The sequence below is a fragment of the Ornithodoros turicata genome, chromosome 8, assembly GCF_037126465.1.
Source record: "Ornithodoros turicata isolate Travis chromosome 8, ASM3712646v1, whole genome shotgun sequence".
Classification (NCBI taxonomy): Eukaryota; Metazoa; Arthropoda; class Arachnida; order Ixodida; family Argasidae; genus Ornithodoros; species Ornithodoros turicata.
Genome location: NC_088208.1, coordinates 20,199,508 through 20,225,549, shown reverse-complemented (window position 1 = coordinate 20,225,549; position 26,042 = coordinate 20,199,508). Strand labels below are relative to the sequence as shown.

The following is a 26,042-nucleotide window of genomic DNA, read 5'->3' as shown; positions in this document are numbered from 1 at the left end:
GCCCAACCCTGCAGCTAAGAAAAGCTAGAGCACGTCAACGTCCGAATATTGACTTTCTTGGATTGGATTGGATTGGATTGGATTGAACCGTAAAACAACGTAGAGATTGGATTTGGGTTGATGATAGAGTGACAGGAAGAGAGCGAGAACGAGAAAAGAACGGGATTACCACGCGTGGCCACTAAGTTCAACTTTCTTCGTGATGCCGATACGAGTCAAAACTTTATGTCCGCTTGGACGTGACTTTGTTGATGTTTAGCGGAACGTATATTAGAAGGACATTCATTCAATCTATGTGCTTGAGAACAGCAACATTTTTTTTAAAATATATCTGGCCGTTAAAGACAGTATACGTCGGTACTATAGTTCATTGATATCACCTGGCGTATATATTTTTTTTCTTTTTTGCGTGTATCGTTTTCACTTTACGCTAGTACGACAGTTTAACAATTTAATCTTTCGTTTCTTTGTACGTGGGTTCGTTTAAGAGCTTTTGAACTGCGTTTGCTGAGCAGCGAAACATTTGCATATACATATATTATTCATATCCGCATACCAGCAGAGCACAATTTACCGCAGACCATACCCCGCTAAAGTTAAGGGAGGACCTCGATATTCCCGGTTGCGAAATCCACGATCTCAAAATTCACGTTCAAAGGAGAGTGCTCGGTTGCGTCGTAAGATGATATGCCGTGTCTAAAAACAGGACATCACCATTTAACCACTCAAACCCACGGGTTTTCGAGGTCTATCCACGTCGTTTTAGCGAACGAATGCCACATTTTAGCAGCCGTTACGCTTAGCAGGGCGGACAACGACGAAGCAGCATGTTGGTTACAGTTTATTGTTAGGTTAGTCCAAGTTCGACATTTGCATCTGTATGTCCAGGTTAGTCTAAGTTCACCGTTGGCAGCTTCCCGCGCGCGACTGCGCATTTTATAGTCAGATAACGCATATTTACGGTAGTTTATTTTGCAACGAGGATTTCGATCCCTTTAATTTCGAGGTACACCCAACTTTAACCGTTCCATGCACGCACACAAGAAAACCACACAGGCAACAACCCAGCCCTCCACTCCAGTAGACACACTGTATACTGTAGAAGTGGTTTTTTTCGCGCGGAATTATTTTTCGCGTTTTTCGCGCACACCTCCAAAATCGCGAATTTAAGTTCCCGCGAATAACTCTGGCCATATGAGGGCGAAAATCGTTCGGCGTTCGACGCTATACCGCGACTACCTGACCCTTTCTACTCCATGCAGCATAGGCAGTTTAAGCAAGCGCAGAAGATTGTTTTATCCCATCAGACAAGATGAAAAGAAATGAAAATTCATCATGCTTTTGTTACTCCTATAAACGCTTTGCACTATACATGCAATATACCACTATACCACGAAGCCAGAACATGCATTTCCCCGCATTCTCAAAACCAGCTTGAATGATAGTACCACATCTCAACCGAACTGGTCAGTGCCCCGAGTGATAATTAATAAGAACTGCTAAAATAAACTGGCTAACTTGCACACGGCCAGTACTATGGCCTCCTACAGGGTCCCTAAAGGCCATTTGACAGGACCTTTCCTCCTATCTCTGTGAGGAGAAGAAAGGAATAGACCTAGAATGCCGCAATCCACGTGAACAACGGATGTCTTAGTACGTGCCGAAATATGCCCGAGTATTGACGGCGGCACGATATGCAAGAGCAAAGCACTCCCGGAAACCTGTGTCGCGAATTTAAGTTCTCGCGATTCAATCCTCAAAGCAGCTCTGCTCGAAAACGCGAAAATATTTTCCACGCGGAAAAAACCACTTCTACAGTAAATACTCCTACCGAAATTAAACACACACACAACAAAAAATCTGTCACGGAGCCGAAGGGCCAGAGAGACCTCCACCGTGTCTTTGGCACCAACGTTACGCCGCGGTTAGAGTTCTGCGCCCTGGCAAACCAGCTCAAGGATAGGTTTCGCTGGGCGCGCCCGCTGCTGCGCATGCACGAGGCTGCCAGCAGGTAGGCAGGCACCGGGCCGATGTCACAAAGGACGGAAACCTCCGAGGTCAACCATTCTTTCGGAGCAGTCTGCCGTGTCGACCCTGACAACCGCTACACCAGAGGCGCACGCAGACGACTCTGGCTCTTGAACCGGACAAGACGCCAAGGTCGACGATTTGTTGCGGGGAAAGTGTCTACATCGCGAAAGGCGAAAGCAAAATCCCTCGTAGTCTTGCAGGTGAGCAGTCTGCTTGCTTTAAAAGGGTTTACTCGCATGACGTCACCCGCAGGGGAGCGCCACAGTCGCTAGCGGGTTTGCCGGCACGATGATGGTCTTGAGGTCGTCCAGGGCCAGACTGCAGGAACCTTGAGGAAATTCCTCACTGCCGCCCTAGTAGCTTTGCCAGAACTATATGAAAGAGAGGCGTTGAGGAAAGCAGCGTGTGCAAGAAGAACTGCCGCACAGTAGCTTCTACTTGAACTGTAGCTTCTATTGAGGACACCACAGAGGAATTCCCTCAACGTTCATGCAAGCAGGCTCTGACCTTCGGCCTCACCGTGTTCACGGTTCATTTGTTGTTTCTAAGTTCTTGTAAAGCACAAGATAATAATTATTAATTTATATGTTTTCAGCGTTGTCTTCGAAATGGCAGAAGAACGAAAACAGAAACCAAACTTTGTTGGAGGTACACTGTGGCGGCGATTTCGCTTTTCTAACGCTAGTGTGTTCTACGGGGGTGACATCAGTGAATACACTTTGATGTTCTCCTTCTAAGATGAGACGGTATTCCGCAAAGGGGTTTCACAAGACTCGCTGCGCCTTTTATGCAGAAACCCCACCGCGATAGGCTGCGCTGCGCACTGGAAGCGCAAGTCATCTGTATTGGTAGAAGCCATTTGGAAGATTATAGACTTGGCATGTTACCTCTTTCCCGTCCATTGAACGGCTGTACGCTGATCGCCATGCAACAATGATACTCAACCGATGTACTCCTCTCAAGGCCGTGTGATAAGTACCCAAGGTGTGCTATGGCCACCGATTGTTCCTCACGGCCAGATTCGCCGCTTACGAAAAAAAAAAAAAGAAAAAACAAAGAACAAAGAAAAACGAGTGCACGACAGAGACAAAATGGGGGAAAACTGTAGACTTTAAAATGCGCAGATATTTTAGCACGAGGCACCAAAGCTAACGAACCTCGACAGGTGCTTCTGGTATGTTGCAATAAGAGAAACAAATAAATTCATTAAAATGATAATATGTCGGAGCGCCCTCTACTGGTAGTTACGGTCTATGCACAGAACTATCTCGGGGACTTGTCCACCGAGTCGTGCAGACACACAAAACGCACGTAACGTATTTACGACATCAGTACCAATCACCTGTACACCTACCCACACATGCAACGGAACAAATAAAGTTCACTGCAAACGAACGAAAGCGTCGCCCTCTGGTGGTAAAAAAAAAAAAAAAACAACGAAACGAAGGCGAAAGCGTTTCACGCAAAACAGTCACGATCACGCAAATGCAGCCTTGTTTTTCGTGTTGTCGCCGGAGTGCAGCGCCCCCATAAACGAACGACCTTCACCCTTTCAGAGAAAGCCTGATTGCACTCTTGTCTGTAGTCCACTCTGGCCATCGATTGGCGTTTTGTGTGTTCGCCGACGGGCGTTGGCTCTCGCGCGCTGGTGACGTTCGCTGCTTCAATATTCCGACGACGATTAAGGCTTACGCGTCTCCCGTAACAATGGAGAACAAAACGATGCGTGAGCGGATAAAAATATCGCCGGGCGAGAGAGAGCGTGAATCGATTGAAGGGCGGGAGCATGACGTCACCGCGTTCCGCGCGGGTCTCGTACCAGGCTGAGGGTTTCTGTGCAGATGAACTCGCGAGACTTGCAAACGACGAAAAGAACGAAGCCGGGCGAGGTGTTTTTTTTTAATTTTTATTATTTTTATTTTTGTTTAGAGAAGCAGGTAACACGCTCCATAACTGGTTGCAGAAGACTGTTGTAGTCGTCTGTTCACGCAAGCGACATGCCCACGGAATATTCTAGTGGAAGAAAAATCAAGAAATACTGTCCTAGCATATCCACCCTCGTATACGCTGCGACAGATTGCGTCTGAGCGTGGGAGAGAGTAAAGTTTGGATAAACGAAGCGTCTGTCCAATCACAAGACAGCAATAAGCCCTGAGGGTATATCATAAATAAATACAATAAATAAATAAGGAAAATTAATAGACCGACAAGGGTCGAAACCACGTGCGCCTCAACCTTGAAATCTTACCCCATATTTGAGAAAGGGTCCAAAGAGAAGGCTCCACGGGCAATAGGGGAGAGTGGGAAACTGCGCAGATAGCTGACCTACTTCCGCAGCGTATTCAACCCCAAGAGCACAAAGGGACGAACTTGGGAACAGCATGCCGCAAGATCACTCTATAAACACATATCGCGCGTACGCGCGCGCGCGCCAGAATATAATCGGGGTTACGAGTACGACAGGTGGCGCTCATGAAACGCACGCAAATATCGCCATTCATATCAGGGTGTGCAGAACCGCACCCCGCGGGCGCCTTCGAGAATTCGCGCGCTGCCACACATGGCGCGTGTTTGTACGTGAGAACGCGGAAGCGTTTAACGCTTTCGTGCGAAACCATTCATTCAGTCAAGGCCGTTCGGAACGTTCGTAAATCATTTGTCTCCACGCGAGCCACCTGCTGAAGACGGCGGAAGCGTCTGAACCCCTACGGCCACTCGCAACTGGACGAGGAACTCAGTCAGTTTCGCGACACCATGCCGCCGGCTAGTTTTCGCGGCGAAATTTCGCGCGGAATCTTGTATGAGCAATTTGCCAAATGTCCGCGCTTGAAAGCTCCAAAGGAAAAGCTGTGCAACAACACTATATAGGATTTTCTACAATTTGACTTTCTACGTGCCACACTTAGTTCGCTCACCGGCCACGTTAGCGCTGTCTACATGGCCCAAAAAGCTGTTAGGCCGACATCGATCCAGGCGTTGTTTGTACCGCTAATGCGTTAATTCGTCACTGCTGTCCTTCCTCATTACGACACTTTCTGTTATATGCACGTCTAAAAATTCACAGATACTCAAATAATTACCAGAATCCAGTTCTTGAAAATGCGCGTTATAAACAGCTATATTTCATTACTCTTGGACGCATTATCACATTTTATATCATTATTATCAGGCTAGTCCTCGCAATCCAGCTAAGAACCTATGTACATGTATAGGAGCAGAAAAGAAAAAAATAAATTCAAAATTCAAAAATTATAATTTTTACGTCATCCGACAACATCACCCCCGTTCTGGACCCAGAGCCGTCTCCACGTAGCGAGCGCCATCGCGGTAAGTAGGCAAACTAAGTTCACTGGTGGACTCTTTGGCGCACTGAAGTAGTGAAAGTGCAACTGCGGCCAATCAGCAGACTTCATTTTGTGTAGCTAGCAAGATCCAATACCCGTACCCTCTTGACATCATTACCAATATTTCACGAAACCTAAATTTGAAAAAAGAAAAAAAGAAAAAAAAAAGCGATATGAACTTGAAATTCGCGAAAAGTATTACTTTTACATCGGTTCGCTGCATATGGCCGCTGTTTGCTCTGGCCACGGCAGAGGAAGAGTCAGCGGGAGGAGGGTCACGACTAAATCGGACTGGCTACTCCAGTACACCTACGTAGAGCAAAAAGAAAAAGGGGAATGGTGCAAGATAACGAAAAGCCACAGTCAAGCCGAGAGTCAAACACTGTGTAAGTCCCAACATAGTGTATAAATGAAAATGAAAATGTAAATGAAAAAACATCAATTGCCATCATAGCCTATAGTTTCCATAGTTTATTACGTCAATTACAAAACCACTTGTAGATACACGCACCGATATGCAATTTTACGCCAATCACTACTACGAAACAATCCGTGCCAGTCATGGCCATTGAGTAGCGTACGAAGACCTTGAACGCTATATTACAGTCCACATTACTAAATCCGGTAATGACGTCATGTTTCATTCGCCTGAATACAAATTCTGAAAGCGTCTAAGACCCGTTCCTAAGCCACCGGGGCTGCATATAATATCTACTCTAATAAGCAGGCAGTGTTTCCTGCGGATGGAAAAGGCGGTTATTTATGACAGCCTGAACAGAAACACGAGGACCTTATACGAGCGTTGCGCATCTGGAAGAAAGCCAGAATGTGCGCATATATTCTAATGATTATTCCGCGAGTACCGGCACAAGTTTCAATCGTCCCGCTAAGTCGACTGACATCGTTGTAATGTATAACGACACGGCGTATCAATTCATCTTCTGCTCCTTGAGAGATGAAGCCGGTCGGCTCGGTGATAAATCTGCTGTTCGCAGATTTACTTCGCCAGAAGTGAGCGGTGTCGTATAGTGGCCTGTCCTTCTGTTCATTTTTTCGCACGTGGGTTCTTAGGAGAACCGATGGAAAACGACCGAACAGGACAGCCGATCGGTTTGCGGATATAGTGGCTATTCCGGCACTCTCTAGGTGGATCGCAATGAATTATAAATGATGTCCAGCAGCGTCACCTCTCGCATTGCAGTGCTTTTCACTGCTATTACTATACAGTGTTCATACACCGTGTATTCACACGAGCGACATCCTCACGGAATATTCTAGTGGAACAAAAGGCGAAAACACTGCTCACAGAGCCAAAGTTCCATCCTGTGTCATGTTGAGCATTCACACGGTGCGGAATACCGGCAGTGGCGTATTGCGCATTTAGCAGACGACACTTAGCAGACGACGCCGTCAGCGTCTTTACCTGTCGTCTGCTACGGAATATCTTGTGGCCGTGGCGCAGGATATTCCCCATGGTTAGCAGTGTACGTGAAGACACGACGCTGGGCGATCGCGCTCACGTGATAGCAGAAAGCTATGACGTTTTTCGCATCTTCCGCCTCTGGGGAAATGTCGCTCGTGTGAATACACATATATTTTCCCCACAAACGTAATGATCGCGGATGCACCGATATACCTACAACCCGCGCGGGTGCGGTGACATGCAGTAAGAACACTGAAATCGTAAATGCGCCATCTGAGCGCAATGAAGAAACCCTAATGGGAAAAAAAAGCACGTCCTTCCAACGTGATGAGCAGACGATAAACGTTGCAGACGACAGCCTGATCACGTGATCTCTCTAAGAGGCAGAGGTGGCCTAATTAATGGTCTCCTACCGTCCGTATTACCCTCTTCTAGCCATAATGAAGTATAGCGGACGTGAAGTACTTATGCAGCAGGCAGGTGTTTGTGCGCTCCGTATCATTTTTACTCGCTTGCCTTTTGCCATACACATCTTTCTGTGTATAGTTGTTAGGCAAAGATGAAACACGTGCGCGACAAAAAAAAAAAAATAACATAAAAAAACGCCATTGATGCGTTTATAATATCTCGACGCTGGTTGTTGTTTTCTTTATAGTTTTTTATCCTGTTGCTCTTCGTACCGAGCACAGGTCGCGTTCACAGCAGGTGGTTCACATCGCACCAGCCTGGTTCACCCAGAACGTGGAACATCTGTTCCTCTCGTCGCGGACTGTACGCAGCCCTTCTTCAGTGGTTGGTTGGTTCGTTGGTTCGTTGGTTCGTTGGTGGGTGGCACGTTTCATTTTGCCAAGCGATCTGCCTGCCGGCTATGTTGTTTTTCCAACGTTTAAATATCCATTTTTTGTTCTTCTTGCAATTCCGGCACTCATGTGGTCGTCGTCGAAGATATAGAATCTTTGGTAATGTGCGTGTTCTATTTGATGATACCGAGTTCGTAGAATCCATGCCAAAAAGCACGCGCGAGAGAGAGAGAGAGAGAGAGAGAGAAAGAGAGAGAGAGAGAGAGAGAGAGAGCAACGACGGTGGAAGAAAAAGTGCCATCGTGTACAGGAATCGAATGTCAAGGGTCTTCCGTTACCTTGTGACTGCCGTTACGTATAGAAAATCTATATTTAGAAGCACTCCGCTTTTATCTTGTCGCAGGCCTGCCTTTGTGCCTGATCGAAACTGACAAATAGACAGCAATCGAGACAGAATTCGGAAGATACCGCGAATTATGGAAGCAAGTAAAAAAAAAAGGTGGCTGATCGAAGACAAGCTTTTTCTCTTTCTTCCATATTATGCACCGCGATTCAACTCTGAAGCTATGAAGAGGAAGCAGTGAAAGACAGAGACGGTAAAGAACGATCCACGCCGACATTCACCAGGAAAAGCTGCCGGAAAATCCAGGGAAAACCTCGACAGCACAGTCGGCGCTGGAATTCGAACCTACACCTCCCTCCTAGCCTATACAGCACGACCTTGGAGCTGCCAGCAGCGTTGGGATGCTTTCATCCACTCCCAAGCCGCACACATTGGCTCAATATTGAACCAATAATGGTAATACCGGCCCGATATTGCGCCAGTATTGCCGATATTGCGCCAGTATTGCCGATATTGCGCCAATATTGGGCCATAAGATGTTGCGCTACTTGGGCTCAGCCACGCCGCTATTTCGTTTGGCTGTAAGTGAATTGATTGATTGATTGACTGATTGATAGGATGGGGTGTCTACCGAGACACGACGCTTGGCAGCCATGTCAGACGCACGCGGGTTGGAAGCACAACAGCACGAGCCTATATAAAGGCGTAATGCGTGAAATCAAATTATACGACCTTGTCCGTCGACTCCCGTTTATATACCGGGCCGACAGGCTCACGGATCTAAAGTTACGGCGCAGCCCCTTCAAAATTCTCAAACAAAGGATATTGTGACAACGTCGGCCCTTTGAGGTGAACAGACATTCCGCGCACACATGCACACGTGCTACGCAGATGTTCCCAATTAAAAGAGTTAATCAGAAAACCGCTCGTATCTCAAGGCCAGGGCGCTCCACATTTTATCTATAATAGCTGGTCCTGTTGAAGCTGTACGGCATGCATGCATGCAAGACCCCGTCACCAGCTGTCGTTTCCGGAGAATTAAGAAAAAAAAAAGGTTGGGGGGGGGGGCAGTGCTATCTCCTGCCTATGCTATATACTGTTGATGGGAGGAACGTCTGCCGATGCGAGCCATATACTCGCGTCTCTGGTGCGTGTAATTTTGAGTCGCGGCAGTACCCGGAATATATATGTGGGTCGAGCTTGTTTTTCTACCCTCGTCTTCTTTTTTTTTTTTTTTTATAGCGGTAATTAGGCAGAAACTGCGGCGGTCTCGCAACAATGGGAGGCGAACGCGGCCATCTTGTTTCGTTTTGTCTTTCGCTGTGCTTGTTGCAACGCTGTCCTTGACTTCCACGCATAAAGGATTTTTTTTTAAAGTTCCGTGTTAACGCCGCGAAGCAACAGTGGCGATGAGCGGAGTGCAGATGTGAACATATGGAGAGAGGACAGCAGGAAGGAGTGGGGAACAGGGCGTGCTAGTATGTGACCTGGGCCGACTTCAGAGGGAACTGTGCCGACATTCGACTGGAAAGTCTTCGGAAAACCCAGGGAAGACCTCTGAGAGCACAGCCGGTGCCAGGATTCGAACCCACCACCTCCCAGTCTACAGCACGACCCCGGGCTAGCACCAACGAGCCATGCTGCTGCTGCAAAAAGGAATCGAAGGCAGCGGCAGTATATTGTCGTCTTTTCTTCTGCAATTCGTATGTTGGGGCTTGACCTATATTCCGGTTTCAAGTGAAATGTGTACACTTATCGTTGTTCGTTAATAATAAAGTACTCGTACAGTATAACTATACGGCCACGGGATTACGGGGCCATTACATTCATTACACCACGAGAGCGCGTACATATGCGTACACCGATATGTGTAAAGTTGCATTTCCATGCTAGCCACGTTGATAATAATAAATGGTCGTAAACGCGACTTTACTGTATCTATTTACACGCCTTTACGCAAACTATATTTTGAGCATGGCGCGGAGCTTTTTAGTGGGCTTTCTCTTTCCTTTTATTTTTTTTTTCTGCACGTAGTTACGCACTTTGTGGCTATATGCTCACTATATTGTTCCCTGACTCGAGTTTGTAAAGAGCGCGACAGACTAGATCGCGTGATTTTTCCTTCTCTCTAAGCGCCGCCAACGCCCGTAAACCTCCCTAAAACTTCACTTCACGGGAGTTGCCGCTTCCAACGGTAAAGTTCGACTTCTATTTAGGAACCGGAAACGTACCACAATGCGCGCGCGGCAAACGTAACGGTGTGTGCCGAAGGAGTGACGGAAGCCACCTGCGCGTGCGCGTTAAGAGAGCTAAACCTTTTTCTCACGTTTTTCGTCTCGACCGCCAGGCGGAGGCCCGCTCGGCAGCACTTCCGGCGGTGCTTGAAGGGGTCCTTCTGGTGCGTGGCATAAACGTCTTTATGCTGTCTTCCGGGCTACAGAACACCCATGCTGCAGTTCCCCCTCTGTCTCACACGTTCTCTCTCTCTTCTTTTTCCTTTTAGTTTCTTTCTTTTTTTTATGCATGCAAACACTATCTCGCAAGCACGCACGTACACAAGCCCTTACACGGTTACAGAATTATATCAGGCGGACCAAGGGCGGAGCAGCTCAACGCAACACCACTATGGTCGTGTTCAACTTGAGGAGGAAAAGGAATCTAGTCCGTCAGCTCTCAAAATATTACTGCGCCGCAGAGAGGATAGCCGGACACAGAGAGGTCACGGTCGCTCCTCCGCCAGATTATGTAATCCTCTGCTTCCGTACTGGCTGTTTAGACTGGCCACATGACACTATACGCTGCGTGGTTTTTCCTGGGGTTTTCTCAGACGCTTTCGGGCATATGTCAGCACAGCTCCCCTAGAAGTCGGCCCAGGACGCACATTTCCCCAGGGCGTCAGTCGTGACGTTGCCCACCTCTGTGAGGCCACCACCACCACGCTGCGTGGTGGCGCTGCAGTATGTCTCCTGGCGAGCTATTGCGTATCCCCACCTCCAACGGCGTATGTAGGTAACGGACTAGGTTTCTTTTCCTTCTTAATTTGAACACGGGTATAATTACGTCTTTCGATGCACGACGATCGACTTGCGGGGAGAGTGTACGGCGGCGGTACCGTAATCCCAACAACGCCGAATATCCTCTGGACGTAAGAATTATATCCTTACCTATTCGTACGTCCGATGGATGTCACCAGGATATCCATCGGACGTGCGAATCCGTTAGGACATTATTCGTACATCCAGAGGATATTCGGTGTCGTTGGGGGTAACACGCCCCAACAGCACCGAACATCCTCTGGACGTACGAATAATGCCCTAACGATTTCGCACGTCCCATGGATATCCTCAGAATATCCGTCGGACGTACGAATCCATTTGGACATTATTCGTACATCCAGAGGACATTCGGTGTTGTTGGGGACGGATACGTCCTTCCGTGGGCGACGGCCCTTGCTTGCGCCATAACACATACCGGGCAACAGCAAAAGACTAAAGAGGGAACCCTATCGCCGAGACGCCCACTTCTGCAGAAGACCCGACATCGGAGAGACCAGAAAGTGTTTTTTTTTTTTTTTTTCGTGTCGTGCTCTCATCAAGGACGCGCGAAGAGCCTTTTCTCATCTCATTCCGGCGGTTACGTGATAAGGGCCCCTCCTTGCATTCCTCCTCTGCTTCCTGCACTCTCGAAACAGAGCTTCGCCGCACAGCACGCTCATCCTATGGCCAGCCATCACGCCGAGTAACATCATCCTCTCCCCTGACTGGCTTGGGAACAGGAGGCGTATACGCTTTCCACAAATCAAGAGTGATCACGCGGCATCATTCTGTGCGATGGTTGGCCTTTAGTGTGTAATGCTTCTTCTTTCTTCTTGTTATTATTACTATTATTACTACTACTGTCTCTCTTGAGAGTGTACTTTTTTCCCTTTTCCATTCCACTCCTCGTACCCTTCACTCTAAAAACTGAACTTCACCGCATAGCACGCTCTGCGCCAACCATTGCCACGAATGGCTCAGTGGCGTTACCGCTTGAGACAAGTTGGCTCTCACACATGCTGCCACTGCGGTGCTCTAGAGGATCTATAGAGCACATTCTTCTTCATGCGCACACTACCAACCTTCCCGAACCGCACTCTCCGAACTCTCTAACAAAATTGTTTGGTCCCTGGCCGAATCCAGCCCACCAAAGCTCTGCACTCAAAGCTCTTTTGACCTTTCTGGACGCAATCGGACTTCGATCCTTATTGCGAAGGGGCTTATTATTTCATTCCCCACATCATCGCCAGCAATGGGGTAGAGTGTCGACTCTGACGATGAAACTCTCCATTCATCATCATAAAATAAAGTTGTTGTTGTTCGTGTCAATTTGGCTACATGATAATTGACACAACGGGGCCTCTCTCTTCGAATCGGAAGCGATAATCCTATCATTCATGGCAATGGTTGGCGCAGAGCATGCTACGCTGTGAAGTTCAGTTATTAGAGTGTAATCTCCAATTTCTTTAAACTATTAGACATTTCCTCTTCTCCTTAATACCGTCTTACGTTTTAAAACCGTGGGAAGCCGGGTCTTCCTATCGCTTGACCCTTCCCTACAACAAAGAAACTCCAGAGCTAGCAGCCGGCTGAACAGTCCGAACGATGCCGTTATGTCACTCTTGATTTGTGGAAAGTGCGGGGCGTACGCCTTTTTGTGACAATTAACGTAGCTGCACAAGTGTCACAAAAGGGGCGTACGCCTTCCAGTTTTCAACAAATAAGCAGAGAGAGAGAGAGAGGACGATGTCGTTCGAGACTATGTTGGGCTGAAGGCGGCGTTATGCGGTGAAGCTTTCAGACATTTCTCGGCACAGTTCCCTTAGAAGTCGGCCCAGGACGCACATTCCCCCAGGGCGTCAGTCGTGACGTTGTCCACCTTTGTGAGGCCGAGAACGACGAGGACTCGAGCCCTTTCACTATCACCACCACCACCTGTTCCAAGAAAGCACTGAACGTACCAAGATTTCTGCGTAGACGTCGTTTGCTTTAGAGATTTTTTTTTCGTTTTTATTGATTTATTTATTTTTTCTCTACAGGGCCCGGAGAATATGCGAGGATCATCCAACTGTACTTGACAAAAACGCGAAGACACACCTCCACAAGCGAATCCGTCTCGCGCTTCTTCCGAGCGACAATGTATATCATCGCCGCCTCAGTCGCGAAAACGAATGTCCCCATAGTCCCACTTCCTCCCCTTTTTCGTATACACAGACAAGGATGCTCATCACCTGTTCATACAAGGAACCCTTGCGTACACAATCCCCACTTTTTTTTCTTTGTCACATCACCATCCTCCAAGCGTCCTACTGGCCTTTATATACCACAAGGAGCTGTTTTCAACTACAACTCCAGCCGCCCTTCTTTCCACGTTCCCAATCCTTTCCCCCTAACGGGACTGAACCACTGAACCCGTTCCCTCCGGAGGCACAGATGTACGTACATCGAGTCGATGAACGGATTCAGACATTCAATCCCCCTTACAAGCAAATCTCGCATAACGGATTTGAACAATAGGCGTTCGCGGGCAGGATATGGGGTTCAATGCGAACATAACGCAGTCTAGAAGGGGAGCAACCCTTTTATAACGCGAAAAGGGGGGAAGAAAGGAGCAGACGGGATGCTAACGGAGCTATAAGCTCTGTCTTTTACTGCTGGACCGTGGGGACTGGTTAGGGGCTGTGTGTATTCTTTTTTTTTTTTTTTATTGTCACCAATGTGAAAGGAAGGAAGGCGACAAAACGAGGTGGAGAAGCAAGTGAGGAAGATCGCGGTGGTTTCTCGTTCTCTTTTTCTATCTCTTTCTATTTACTTCGTTTTATATAAGACTTCGCGATGACAAAAAGCGTCAGCAACAAAACATTTGAACCATACGAAACGCATAATGCAATGTACATTTATTTCTACACATCGGAAGACCCTGAAAAATTACTCCGTTCCTTTCTTTCTCTTTATTTTGTGTTTCTTTCGTTTTCGGAATAGCAAGCCGGCATTAGCTTGGTTTACATTTCCATTTTTATTTCTTTTCATTCTGCACCCTCCCCACCCCCAGTGAAATCCCACACTGGTATGGTTACCGAACGTCACAGAGAGACGCGTCGTTTGCTGATAAGCCGATTGCTAACATTGGAAAATGGTAGGATCAAATCTATACTGACCGGAAAGTTTAACGTTGTTGTATAGAACTCAACATATCGAAGACAACATAAATAACCAAAAACTGCTTGCTTTCTTTTTTTTCGTTGTACCAGACGCGTTTTGATTGCGGTGGCCATATAGCGCCATATTGTTCGCGATAAATGCGTAAATAAATTGTTTGCGTAATTCTCGAGTTTGAGGAAACAAGAGACACTCTTCGTCTTGTGCGTTCCTCAAAACTCAAGTCAAATGTCACCTCTTTCCAGACTTGTACGTATCTTGAGTACGTACTCAAAATACAGTATTTTAAATACTTTTTCCGGTATTTTGGTACTCTACTCAATACTTTTTCCACCAAGTATTTTCAATGTATTTAAAATACTTTATTTGCTTTATTTATACGGTATTTGCTACTCAGCACTCAAAATACTTTCCTTCCTCGTCAAGCCATATCCAGCACGCTTCCCGCCGTGCCGAGATTTTCAGCTCACTGGAATATAACCCCCTTTTTCTTCGTTTTCTTTTTTTCGGGAATTCGCGAATCTGTCATTTATCCTCTCGTACACTAGGCTGGTCCCGAGCCTGGCCTTGCTTCTCAATAGCCAGCTTCGTCCGAAAACCGTTCCTATTCATATTGCCAGGTGAATCACCAGGGGATTAGGTACAAGATAATCCCGGCATTTATTTCCTTGGTCATCAAAGCAATAAACACGTACCAGAGGTTGAAAGACCCGAACCGACATACAGGAGGGGATTACGAAGTTTTGGGTCAGAACATATCAACAAAGTTTACTTGGGTTCACCAAAGTTCTCCAAACATTACTTGACACCAAGACGTTGCAAATGAAAGATATGCATGGCTGATGAAGTTTATTCCTTTCATTTGTAAGGCCACGTTCAGAATACGCGTTCCACTTACTGCTAATACTAAAGTACTTTAAATATTATCTTAAATACTTCTTAGAGTATTTAGTATCTTATTTTAAATACTTTTGCGCAGTATTTTGTACAAGTCTGCCTCTTTCTAAACCATACTGTATAGTCCCGTCGTTAAAAATTGTCAAATAAGTTCAAAGACATGCGCTAGAGGAACCATCACCCACACTCGAGGACATTTCTCCAATGCGACTGTTACAAATTCGCGTCAACCTAATAACCCCCCCCCCCCCTCGCCTCCGTATGGTAATTAAGGCCCCCTGCAGATCCTTATAGTGCCAGTGCACTCCTAAGTGCATGTGCTCTCCTTTCATCACCTCTATATAGCACTGCACCAATGCAATCTTCCCTGCCGCGTTTCGCTGGAACACTTTTGATGCGCAGAGCACTCACGATCCCGCGTTTTCCGCAAGAGTTTAACGTGATTAGGAGGGTGTCTCAATTTGGCCAACGGTATGGATAATGAGCGCGGACTCAGCCGTGTCGTTCACCGCTGCAGTTGCGCAAAAGTTTGGATTTCAACGAACTCGTGACCCGGCTTCGGTGCTCGGAGTCTGTTATTTTAGGGGGGGATGCGCTTCTCCGTAGTTCATGCTCCGTAGTTCATACTCTGTAGTTCATATCCGTAGTTCATACTCTGTAGTTCATATCCGTAGTTCATACTCTGTAGTTCATGTCCGTAGTTCATACTCTCTAGTTCATGTCCGTAGTTCATGCCCGCAGTTCATGTCCGTAGTTTATGTCCGTAGTTTATGTCCGTAGTTTATGTCCGTAGTTTATGTCCGTAGTTTATGTCCGTAGTTTATGTCCGTAGTTTATGTCCGTAGTTTATGTCCGTAGTTTATGTCCGTAGTTTATGTCCGTAGTTTATGTCCGTAGTTTATGTCCGTAGTTTATGTCCGTAGTTCATGTCCGTAGTTCATGTCCGTAGTTCATGTCCGTAGTTCATGTCCGTAGTTCATGTCCGTAGTTCATGTCCGTAGTTCATGTTCACTCCTGGGGCAAAGATTCGCGTACCTATTTTGATTATATCACTTCCTTCCTGAACGAAACGTTTTATGATGATGATGATGATAATGACGCCACCGCCGCCGATGATGATGATGATGATAGGAGCAGATGAGGATTAGTGTTTCATGTTCGCGGATGACCTTTTGAAACCCTATTTCACCAACGTGAGTTAACGCTCGAATCGAGATCAGACTTGACTTACTTACAACACGGTGATAACTGCCCGAAAGCTGCAATCAAAAATTCGTTCAATTCACATCTCTTCCTATATTAATAATAATTTCGAGCATCACAGACACTTCCTCCTGAACGCTGTTGTTCTTTCATGGTGCAACCCCGTACGGACATTTACAGCCCCTCCGAGGATGGCTATTACCAGTCATGCAAAGCTATAAAGGCATGCTCAGGACCCCGCCTATAGGCCGACAATAGCAACAGGATCATCTATAGAACTCATTACGCCAAATGATAGCTACTCCGACATGTAACCTTCCTCCGAAAGGGCTTTTTGTTCTTTCTTCCTCTCTTTTTTTTTTTGTGTGTGTGTGTGGGGGGGGGGGAGAGAGAGAGAAGACCACAGTACACCTTTTTTTTTTCCATTCCTCAAAGGACACTTTCTCCTTCCCTTGTGAGTAGAATATCATAAACAGAAACAGCGCTGACCTCAAACCGAGAACGCCCACTCAGACTCCGTCAATTTATTTTCCAAACGTGACTCGCGTTACACTCTTTTTTTTTTTTCATATTTATTTTTGTAAGTCCCTCTTTTTCTGCTTGCTTTTTTGTTCCTGCCTCCCGACGTTTGGCTTCCCCTTGCAGCTCCCGCGCATTTTCCACGCGGCTCGACCCCCCCGATGACGTTCCTTGTAAACACTGACCTACAGCTGCACTGCCGCGATCCTCTCCCTTTCTAAAAAAAAAAAGTGGAAAAAAAAGAAAAGAGAAAGAACCCGATGCCACCTTTGACCTCGGTAGCGTAGGAAACGAAGAAACCAAATATGGCGCGCGTAACGCATTGAACTGACTTCACGGAGGGGCTGAATGTTTTTCCTATTACTTCACCGCAAAAAAAAAGAAAAAAAAGAAAAAAAAAGAAACTGAAAAACGCACAAAAGGAAAGCAAAAAAAACGCCGCACCTAAGCTTTCAAGATCATTATGCGAACGACTCAATTCTGAAAAAAAAAAAAAGAAGAAGAAAAGAAAAGAGCGCACCAATAATAGTAATAACAATAATCATAGTAACTCCCCGGGAAACACCCAACAGCAGGGAGGGGGAGGGCGTACAAAAGGCTGCCTCCTACCTACGGGTCTCAAAAAGTGAAAAAATAAATAAATAAATAAATAAATAAATTACGCAGGCAGCTAGAAAGGGAGAGATGCTCCCTTTCCCGAGGTTCTTTAGAGACTCCATCATCCCTCAGGCTTTCCTTTTCCGCTTTGTGCATTCTTTCTTTTTTCCCTTTCTCTCCTTCGCCGCATTTTTTTTTCTTTCTTGAATCCCCCACCCTGTCGGAGAAAGCGAAACAGCTGCGGAACTCGCTCCGCACCGCTATATTTTTATTCTTATTTATTTTTTTACGTTGTCGTTATTTTCGTCAAGCCCCACTTTCGCACGCGAACCAAAGTGTACGAATGTGGAGAAGATGCAAAAAGATAAATCTGAGAAGAAAAAAAACGGGGGGGGGGTGCAGAAATCAATTCATTCAACGCTGGTTGCTCTTTCTGGCGCTGCGGCTACCGCGTTACAGTCCCTCACCGTGACGTCGAAGTGTCTGAAATTTTTTCCTGAGCGCATTCATTAGCGAAGAATGATGAAGTCGGGTTAGCGGATTTTGCAGATTTTGTTGTTTGCCTCCCTATACCGAAACGAGAAGAGAGAGCAAAAACGCGATCGCAGCAGACGAACGAACCAAGAACGTAAGCAGAAGGCTGTTAGCAGACGAACTTCTTGGCAGACGACTGTTAGCAGACGAACTTCTTAGCAGACGCAAACAAACATCCAGGCAGCACAGTTTGAAACGAGAAGTAACCAAACGTTATGACGAACAAGAAAAGCCATCGAAAAGGTCGGAGAAAAGCGATGCAGTATTCAAAAGCGAGAGATCATACATAGATGGAAGTTGTCAGCACGATCAGCACTTCTGCGTCATAAAAACCAAGCACTTTTACACGCACATTACGCAAACGAAAGGGCGCGCGAAGCTGACGCGCCGACAGATTTATGCGCGCTGTGTCTCTCAATGAAAGTGCTCGTCGAAGAGACGACGTATATAGATGGCGCTGACTATGCAGTTCAACACTGCCACTTGTGGACAGCGCAGTTCAAAAGGAGGAAGGAGGCAAAAGCAAGGGAGGTAAGAATTACACGTGAGGGCGTCGTGCCAACATATTTAGTTACAAATGTTTATGCAACGTGACGAGTAAAAGGCAATAGATCTCTCCCTCGAAAGCAGTTTTGACATCCCTAAGCGACGCAGGTCTCATGAACAGCCTGTGAAGTCAAGTCGTGTCATCTCATTCTACAGTGCCCCACCCTCACCCTCAACGCATTAACCTCATCTTTTTTAAAGTCATCTGTTGATTTAATTCATCTCATCCTTCTTTCACCGTTCGTTAGGTTATCCTTTATTTCCTGATTCTTTTCTTTCCTTTTTATTTATTTTGTTCTTTCATTTATTTCCTTCTTTTTTCTTTGCGAAATAGCAAGCAGACGTCCCGTTTGGCTGACGTTTCGTCCCTTCTTTTTTTCTTTTCTTCTTTGCTCCAATAAATATATCCCAGCTCTCCCTCCCGAAAGCGACGAAGTCGTCAATAAAGGCAACGTATGCGGCAGAGGCGAGTTATAGTAGTAATACATACTTCATAAGCGTTATTCCGGGCCTCTAGTTTATTGCAATTCTGGTAGTATACCTTCACGTCTTGGTGTCCGTGGATTCGGAGACGGGCCTGTCCCAGACACTGCTCTCGGCAACAGCTACAATGGGTGCGTTTTCTTATTCAACTCTGGCAACTCCGAGTTACTCTCAGCCGGCGAAAAATAGCCAGAGTAGCCAGAGTAGCGGAAATGACGTCATAACTCTGCGGCGAAAAATTAGCTCTGCTCTGAAGAAAGGTAGCCGTAGTTTTGACGTCACACAGAAGCTAGCAGACGACAATGCGTCGTCTGCTACCGACCGTCCTGTTGACAGACAATATGGGTGGTGTTCAATTTCGAAATGTAGGACTGGTTAAAAACTGTCGAGCATTTCCAAAATCTGCTGGAGTGCACGCATCTGCGTTAGAGTGTCTGCCAGCACTTCCACATCGTCTCGCCCGTCAGGCCAGTCCGCCATTTTGAGCGCAGAGTAACTCTAGCCGTTCGAAAATTGCGGTCAAACGTGGCTACTCTGGAGTCACGTGATGATAAAGGCTCTGACGTCGTTACCCAACTCCTGGCTACTCGGGTTGAATAAGAAAACGCACCCAATGTATCGTCCTTCGCGTTTACCGGTTGGTCGAACTTCACGGTCGAGCGACGCACGCGACGACGGAAACGGATGTTCGAATGTAACCGTCCTGTCAAACGTCGCTGCGGTATGCACATGCACAATATTGTCCCCCTGCGCAAATACGTCAATTTTAATCACCCTCTCTTAATGCCATCCAATGTGAAGGGAGGATATTTTGCGACCCTTGAGAACGCTGTTGTCGTTTGATGATGTCTGTTACTGTTAGATGCACGCGACAGAAAGGAGAAAAAAAAAGTTTCTAACGAGATTAACTGCAATATATCTCCATCAACTTCCGCTTCCTGCTTATGCGGTTGCGAATACCACGACCTCCGCAAAACCGAAAATAATCAGGAAACGAGAATCAAAATTTTAATGTGAGGACGTTTCATTTCGTGATCCATATCGAGATCACTTTTCCCAAGACGTTCAATTATTACTAAAAAAAAAAAGTATTTTTTTATATCAACCGACAACCAAGGCGACTTGCGTCTAATCCTCTCGCATATGCACACATGAATGACCGAGAGGGGATATGTCTATAGGAAACACGTAAGTTCGTCCTGATGTCATACTCTCGACATCGCCCCTCTTTCGCAGGGAGGTTTACTACAAAAATCCGAAGCACTCTGGGCATCATCTCTTTGTTTTTACATCATCTCATCATGTTTTTGTACTTTCGGTGTGTAAGTGTACTGGGGTAGTCAGTTCGACTTCGTCGAAACTCACATCCCCATTTTTTTCTTTATCACGTCACATCACATCACATCACATCACATCAGCAATGTGATGTAAGTCAGTTGGAAGAACCTTAACGTTCCGAACTAATAAAACGCCAGTCTTTGCTCTCCTGGCTGCCAGACTGCAGGTGACAGAAAGTAAAAACTCGACACGCACACACACACACAAAATAGAAAAAGAGCGACGAGAAAGCAAACAAGAACCGCTGCAGCGTCCTTCAACTTCGATAAGGTGTTGCGGACTGTCTGACGCAATGAAGGAATGTTGCTCTTCTAACATGTGCTGGCCGATGTAGTGAGGGGGATCCCCATAAACGGTTATACTGGAAGGAGTTCAACGACGGCGATCTTTTGATATAAACCGAATGGTGCATTCCGCATCAAAAGACGCAATTTTCTTAAAAGTAGGGTTATAAGATTAACGCAATAGCAGCTGTTGTAAGTGGTAAGTATGGAGTCAACTATGAACCTCGTTGACATACTTCTCTCACCTAATAACATTAACCATGCCCTCGTCTTGGCCCATTTGCTAGCGGCTAATTATTCGTGACCCCGCATAACCTTTCTTACATATATCTCCCTCCCCTTGTTGATAATATGAAGAAATGGTTTAACGAATTACCAAGTAGTGTAGAAAACGAATTATCATCACGTAAAGAAAACAACTGGAGAATGTTAAACACATCGGAGGAAGAACTTGCTCTCAAATATTTGCAACGAGATCCATTCAACGTAACAACGGTTACGAGAAGGTTCACTAGGCTATTACATCACTTCGCATCTTTTACTGTCAAATTACCATCTGGTAGCCCAGACCCGTATACAAAAGATGGTAAACACCCCTGAGTGAAATTTAGTGATTCCTTACCGTTGACGCCTTGTTGTGTGGGTCAAGATGGGAATGTTAAAGGCAACATTCCAGGGGCGCAGACGAATTATCCAACTGCAAAAGAGAAAAGCGGGAACAAAGTCAGCGCAGGCTGAAAACACTTGTGTGTCTCTCCGTATCTCCACGGGCGGGCAGAATAAAGCAAAACAGGATAAAGCGTTTACGGGACAAAAACAACGGGATCTTCAACGCACACGGCACGATCCATCAGAAGCGATTAGTAACAAGATAAGGGTGAAACGAAAGCAGGGGTCGAACGTACGTATCCCCGCTTCCGTTATGGGAGTAGAGAGGCTTTGGGGAACCCTCTTTGGAGGCGGCGACCCCCATCGCCCTGATCTGCACTAGAAAACGGAAACCAGGTCAAGGTCGAGCGGAAGCTGTCCTTAAAATAATATAAAAAAAAACTCCCTCTGTCCCGTGCTCTAAAGTACGGTACATTGTTGCATGGTGAGCAACGTCTCCTTGGCTGATTGTATCTCATTACGACCGAAAGTCTCATTACGACCAATAATCCTTTAATCCCCAAGTGTCTCAAACACAACAACAACCGAAAGTCTCATTACGAAATGTATTGAGGTTTTGTCCGTAATGAAACACTTGGAGATTGAAGAATTATTGGTCGTAATGAGTCTTCGGCCATAATAAGATGTTACCTTTGTATTTCCCCTGTTATTGACATCACCACGCATCATTCGTTTCCTTCTCTCCCCTTTTTTGCTACGTCCCGTCACCACCCTCTCCCCTTCCGCGTTATTCGGAATCAATGCCCCTTATCCACGATCAGAACCTTTCTAATTTTACATTCGCGGGCCCTTCGCCAAAATTTCCACCGACAAAATTACCCTACGTCGTTAATTTACTGCTACCCCCAACTCACATCTTTCAACATAAAACCCAACGTACCCCTCTCTTTTCGTCTGAATCCTATGCCGCAGTATTATACAAAGACAGGGCGAAGAAAAGTAGCTATCTTCGGAACACAACGAGTCCGTTGAGCGAGCCCATCAGAAAACAAAAGATCAAATCAAAGATATGCTCTTAAATGTGCACAGGGAGTCATTTGGCAGTCTGCCAACTAATGATGGCGTTTTCGAGAAAGAAATTCACACGGCAGCCTCCACAGAACGTAAGCGCTTGCAGACATCACTAAAATCGGAAGCGAGCAAAAGAAAGCAAGAAACGAAGGTACCAGAAAATGGTTTGAACTGCCGCCACCAACAAAGTACTGAGCTTAATGTTCACGCAGTCTCTTACGCACAGACATCAAGATCGTGCCATTCTTCCATTTCCGACAGTGAAGCGAGTGAGAGAAACAAAAAGTCATGCCCAGGCAGAGACAAACCGATTTCCAAGAACCGCGCCCACAATCCCAGCCCCCCCCCCCCCCCCGCTTTTTTTCTCTCTCTTGTAAGACACGCCATCACTCCAAGAGGCAGAGACCCTCAAGGAACGTCTCTTGTACGGCGGGAGTTCTACTTACGTTCTTAACCCGGATTTTTTTTTTTTTACTTTTAAATTACGTCCCGTGTAAAAACGTTGTTTTCTGTAAAACGGTCTGGGAGTAGCAGAATTCGTCGGGTGACACGCTGAGCCGTCTCCCTCATATTTTCCTCGCAATTCAAATTTAAAAATTCATATTCATCAATAGACCCTGAAGTTTTCGGGTTTTATATTTTTCCAAATTCGGGGGGTAGAAATCGGGTCAATAAATTGATGTCGAAAATTCATGCAAATTCGGGCAGAAAAATTACCATCAGACTGAGTTCGGGGAGAAATCGGGCATTATTGTAGAATAAACGTTCACTGTACCGTTTATCCAGAGTGCCAGAAGTAAGGGGCAGTCGCATATTTTGTGAGAAACTAGTATGTCGATGCCTTGAGGTGCCTAGCCTAAGTGCAGTTTTGCAGGTAGAAATCGGGTTTAACCCTAAAACATCAGGGTCTATTCATCAATTGCCTTCTTGATCTGCAGCTAATGCCATCGAACTGAAATGCCGTCCAAAGCAACTCGCTCGCATCAGTGCTGCTCTCGGATCAAGTATGGTACAGCATTGTCCGATGTTGCGCAGCAACGTGTTTGAACGTTTCTTTTTTTTAAATATATATATACTTCCGCGCCGCGTAGCAACTGTGGCCACGAGCGGTGTACACACGTGGACAGATGGAGAGAGGACAAGGTGTGTGGAGGGAGGGGGGGCGGTTCAGTGCTCAAAGAGCTCGCCGTTGTCGGCCTCACAGAGGTGGGCAATGTCACAATTAACGCTCTGGGGGAATGTGCGTCCTGGGCCGACTTCGAAGGGAACGGTACCGACATATATGCGGGACGACGGGGGAGGGGGGCACAGACTTCAATATAAAACAAAAGTATAGAAAAGAACAAATGGAAACACCCGCGCCACGCACCAGTCTATTACATAATAAATAAATAAAAACGTCACTGGTACACTCTCTTGAAACAAGACCACTTGCCTTCAAAATAAGAAAGACTAGTCCACTAGTCGCTTTTAAAGGCTACTGGTCTCTTTTTAGTCGCGTGTGTATACCAGTGTCTTGTCTTTAAAAGAGACTGGTGCTACTAATGGACTAGATTTTTTTACAGGTCATTTGAGTTTTTTAAGTGCGTGTGTACACCGGTAAAGTGCATGTACCAGTGTCTTTTCAAAAAAAAAAAAGGCTAGTCTTTAAAGACTAGTGGTACACTGTAGAAAAAAAAATAGAGAGAAAGTAAACAGAGGATCAATTGCAGCGTCCAGTCCCCAAGGTCCTTTTTCTCTTAGAGTGCACTACGACAGCTGTATGTGGCAATATTGTTACTCGCTTTGACACAGTTCTTTATCGGTTTAGGAAACCTTCGAGTCGTTCATTTATTTGTTTGTTTGTTCGCATATAAGAACGGTTGTGTATTACGCGGGCAGTCTGTGAACCCCGCGAACTGCGCAATCTGCGTCTATATCTCTTCTCTTCCCAAGGCGAAGGCAACGTTGCCAGACAAGTGTTTCCTTTATTTTTCTTTGCCCGTTCGGCGACGCCAAAAATATTTCCATCTCTCCCAGCCGCTTTCCCGGAGACGATGCGCGTGAGGGAGCTGCAAGAACGACCCTGAAGCCAAATTAAAACCAAAACCAGACGCGGAACGCCGTCTCGTCCGCTATATGAAGAGAGAGAGAGAGAAAAGGAGTAAACCTAGTACTTTCAACGACTATAGATATATTTCCACGATCATTAATCCCTTTCGGGACTAACTGAACGTCACGGAGTGAGGTCTGCACTTCACGTTTTGACCCGACAGTCCTACACTCTAAATTTTTTCACACCTTTAAAGGTGTAATAGCGTGCATGGCGCACGCCTTTTTAGGTGTAATTTTGGTAACATCATAATGGAGCACGGTTTCGCACAAATTTTCTTTACTCGAGTGTTGTCTATCCTCCAAAAATTCAGTCTTGCAACATCTCAACATTATTCAACTGTATTGTAGACACTTGCGCGTGCTCGATTATCGATAGCGATGCATATATGTATTAGCTCGTACCTACGATATCCAAGACATAATGAAAGCGAGATCTGCACTGACACTTGATCTTTAGTAATGCTCTCCGAATTTTGTTAAATATCATCCTGGAGATGCAGTGTTACGCAACCAGATTGAATGTGCATAGCGCACACCTCTAAAGGTGTGAAAAAGTTTACAGTGTACGCATATAATCAAATTTGTGTCACAAATGAAAGTACATTGAATTAAACTAATTCGTCAAATTATGAAATCTAGTGACAGGCGCACACTCTAAGAAAAAAAAAAAGTGTATTTTTACTCCTTTTGGGGACTAAATGCATTGCCACAAAAAAATAGTCCCTTTCGGGAGTAAATGAGTGTCACAGAGTGGAGACTGCATTTCACGCGCTGTTGTAAGAGTCCCAGGTACATAATTCGTGAGCCTGCATGAAAATACTTTGAAGCAAACCGTCAGCCGTGATATATCGAGTTATATAAAATCTTGCGCCATACATAGGGCAAAATTTGCGAAGAAAGTTGCGCTAACTGTTTCTTACTCTGTGTGGCTGGAAAATTGCTACGTTGTCTGAGTTATACAGCCTTATGTCGTTCAAATTGACCAAGGGCACATATTGACGTAGACTGTTGCATTCAGGAGACCATTCGCGAAGTTCAGTGACAATTTGCAGTCCTGGGGAGTAAATGTCGGGACTAAATGTCAGGTTAGGGGAGCTAAAATCTCATTGCAATCTAGGGGAGTAGAAGCTGCAATTACTCCCCGTTTTACTCCGTTTTTTCTTAGAGTGCACAGGGAACAATTTACGTGGAATAACCACAAGCTAGTTCATACACTGTATCCTTTGGCCCTGCGACGACAGACGAAGAAACGAGACAGCGACGACGCAGCTTCGTCTGTCGTCGCAGGGCCAAAGGATATGTACCAACCGGCCCCATACACTATGTGTCATACACTGTAGACAGAAAATTTATTAATTACACTGCGTTGTCGAATCAAATTCTCGCACGCCATATATTTTGTTGCCATATATAGTTGTAAACTGCTGCATTCAGGGGACCATTCGCAAACTATTTGGGGACTACTTGCGATGGTGGGGAGTAAATTTGAGGGAGGGGCCTAATATGGAAGTAAGTGCAGTCTAGCGGACAGTTTCTAGTCGCCTTTAAATACAGTAACTCCCAATTCATTAAGTTTATGTTGGAATTTGCATCTCAGGACCGAAAATAGTTTCTAAATTGCGGATTGCGTTCATTTAGTCCCGAAAGAGACTAACCATTAACAAAGCTAGATCGAAAAGGGCCGAAATTGCTCCTTTCAAAAAAAAAAAAAAAATTCTTTAGAGCTAACTTG

At 45.8% G+C, this 26,042-nt stretch overlaps 1 protein-coding gene across 1 annotated transcript in view; it reads right to left on the bottom strand.

Moving 5' to 3' along the window:
- LOC135366635 (ecdysone receptor-like) overlaps positions 1–26,042 on the bottom strand; it is a 152,964-nt gene that overhangs the window by 87,718 nt on the left and 39,204 nt on the right. The window contains exon 2 of the mRNA XM_064599426.1: positions 21,159–21,233. The gene's annotated coding sequence lies outside the window, so the exon portion shown is untranslated. The remainder of the gene's footprint in view (positions 1–21,158; positions 21,234–26,042) is intronic.